This window comes from Galeopterus variegatus, unplaced genomic scaffold (genome assembly GCF_000696425.1).
Source record: "Galeopterus variegatus unplaced genomic scaffold, G_variegatus-3.0.2 Scaffold4240, whole genome shotgun sequence".
Lineage (NCBI taxonomy): Eukaryota > Metazoa > Chordata > Mammalia > Dermoptera > Cynocephalidae > Galeopterus > Galeopterus variegatus.
In genome coordinates this window covers 100425-103633 of record NW_007730351.1, presented here as the reverse complement: position 1 = coordinate 103633, position 3209 = coordinate 100425, and the positions used below count along the sequence as shown (strand labels likewise).

Genomic DNA, 3209 nt, shown 5'->3' with positions numbered 1-3209 from the left:
AAAAGGAAGAAAAAATTAACAAAATGTTCCATTTATTGTGTTAAAGCTTGGGAGCAGAATATCTTGGGCCGGCCCGGTGGCGCACTGGATAGTGTGCCGCTTGGGAAGCGCGGCGGCGCTCCCGCCCGAGGGTTCGGATCCCACATACAGACCGGTTCCCGCTCACTGGCTGAGCGAGGCGCGGGTGCAACACCGAGGGTTGCGATCCCGTTGCCGGTCCCCGGTCCGGTACGGGGGCAACACTGAGGGTTGCGATCCATTGCCGGACACGGAAAAAAGACAAAAGACAAAAAAAAAAAAAAAAAGAAATAATAAAGTATTATCCAGTTCAGAGAAATCACCTGCTGGTTGTATTATCCACAGAAAATTTTTCAATGATTCTTTTATTTGCTCATTTATTAAAACAATTTTAAATGAACTTCTCCTATATACATGTCAGGGGCTTGGGCATTTGGGACACAAAGTTAATAGTTAAGGATTTTAGCTCTGTAATTTTTCATAAAGTCAGACATATCCAAAAAAAGTTACAAAGTAGGCAGAGAAGGGATGATAGGGATGTATAGAGGCAGCAGGTCAAGGGAAGCTTCCTGCACAGGAGACAGAGGTGCCGGAAACATACCCCAGCAGAGACCACAACGCAGCAAAGGTCAGCAGTAAGAAAGGGCACGGAGTGAGCCTGGGCATGCTCATAACAACCTTGGGAAATGGAGAGAATTATAAGCTATCCAGTAAACTAGAAGAAGAGAAAACAGTCCTTAAGGTGCTAAAAGATGTCTATCAGAAATCTGTCATCTCACTTAATAATGAAACATTCAAAGCATTTCCATTAGGGGCGGAAACAACACAGGCTGCTCCTTTTCTGCTATTCATTCAGCACAGTTCTGCATGTCCTAGTCGACCAAATAAGAATAGACAAGGAAGGGGTAGGTATACAAATACCGATCATGAAGTGACAAGATTTCTGTCACTCATAGAGGATCTATCTTTTTATCCAAAGATATCCAAGATAATTCTTTTTCATTTAAAAAGGACAGGAAAGTTTAGTCAAGTGACTAACATAAAATCGACATGCACAATCCATTCCATGCACTAATTAAAAATGTAACAGAACACTTACACAATAACAATGAAAATATATATAAAGTTTGTATATATATATATATATATATAAAATATATATGTAGTAATATAGTATATATAATAATATATATATACTATATAGATACTACATGTGTATACAATATATATTCTCTGTTTATAAATGTGTGTGTGTATATATATATATAAATATAATGCTCTATCACAAGTGCATTAAACTGTTATGAAGAGAACTATAAAACTTAACTAAAGAATATAGATCTGAGTTTAAAGAAGACACACACCATCCCTAGATGGGATAACATCGTCATGACGATTTTCTCTCAGCTAACATATATATGCAATACAATTCCAATAACACGTTCCTAAGGACTTTTAACAGGACTTCAGAGGTTGATTTTAAATTAACCTGAAAGAATAAATGTAACCAGAAAATTTTAGAGAAAGGAGAATGAGGGGGAACTTGCAGATCATAAATTATCAGCTAACATACTTCAAGGCATGTGATACTGGCAGCAAAACAGGGCAGGTGGGGAGGGGCAAGCGCACTTGGCGCAGGAAGATCCCCAAGTCTCTGCCCAGCAGGCCGACGGCCACCAGCACCGGGCATGAGAACAAGTGAACAGGGAAGGCTGCTGGGATCTGGGGGGCAGGGTGGATGTTTGGAGGCATGTTCCCAGCCATGCATTTGATTTTCCCCTCACCTCCCCCCACATCTTTCAGCCTTTAAGAACTGTTTTTGTAAAGTAAACTGACGGACACACACACGCACATTTTTTATCGGCAGTCATTGGTTTTGCTGCATCGATCCAGCTCTGGGCATTTTTTAACTTCACTTTCATTTTAACTTTCTGAAGTGTGAACTGATTTTGACCAAATTTGGTATAAGACACATCTTGTGTTCTATTTGTAGTTCAGTCTGCCACTTTGAAATAACCTAGGAGGTAATCACTTTCCAATCAGCACATGTTCTGTAATTTTTAACTTATGCAAATGACAACGGGTGTAAACATGTGGTTTTCAGAGATGAGTGATTCCACTGAGTTCCAGATTCCATGGAGCTACTAGTTTAATAATAGCTCGAGGAAAAGTCAACAAAATCAATGCAATTTTTAAAACTATATAATATTCTCTAGAGACACTAACTGCTGTTTCACATGCCTTTTTCCTATCAGTGTTCATTCAGTAAATAATAAGTGCGTGCCCAGTATTTGTAAATACAGGATATAAAAGTAAAGATAGGACAGCAGGCCTGCCCCCATCCCTACTCTGGTTCCTTCCACTAGATGGATAATCTAGAAGTCAATCACAACTGATCAACTCCAGGAAGCAAGCGCGGCCTATCACCTCACCCAGATCAACTCAAGTTTCTAAAAGTATAACTTATATAAGTTTATTAATAAAACATAAAAATATGTTTGTATAAACAGTTCTTTTCAATAGTCACTCCTTTTCTCTCTGAATTATTTGCAGCTGTCGTGTCATGCTCAGTGGGAATTATTGCTTCCTTTCCTCCGCCTCTTCCTTTCCTTCTTCAATCCACCTGTTTTGCAGGCACAGTACATGACATTTGGGAATGCCCTACTAAGCACCCCAAGCTGGACATTATATTCGAGGAACCTGGGTCTCTGGCTGGGAGAAAGAGAAAGAGGGAGAAAACCTTTGAGAAGACACCTTACTTCACCATATTGGAAAATTCCTTGCTTAGGTCTCTGGGGAGCAAGGTGACAAAGCTTAGAAAAATAAAATAGCTTGCTCCTGTTGAGGCCAAGACTTCCCCTTCAGCTCCTTGTTTCCTCTGGGAGTCATCCCTTTGGAAGTTTGAATTTAGAGTTTCCTGGCTATCAATTGCTTGGGGCAATGGAATGGGTGACTGATGGATTGATAGCCTACACGGGGGAGAGAAACTGTTTTAAAACTGGAAAATGAAGAATTCTTAACAAAAGCTCTAAGATCAGCTTCCGTCTGTGTGTCCATATGTCTCTGTATCTACGTGTGTTAAGTGTATGTGATATTTCTCTACCAAAATATATGAAAGAGATCTAATTAATTGGCTTTAAAAAACAACACTTAGGGGCCGGCCCGGTTCGCGCATATCTATTTTTTCCCCT

At 39.9% G+C, this 3209-nt stretch overlaps 1 protein-coding gene across 1 annotated transcript in view; it reads right to left on the bottom strand.

Annotated features, from left to right (window-relative positions):
- SLC9A2 (solute carrier family 9, subfamily A (NHE2, cation proton antiporter 2), member 2) overlaps positions 1-3209 on the bottom strand; it is an 87525-nt gene that overhangs the window by 29045 nt on the left and 55271 nt on the right. The gene's annotated exons all lie outside the window — the stretch shown is intronic.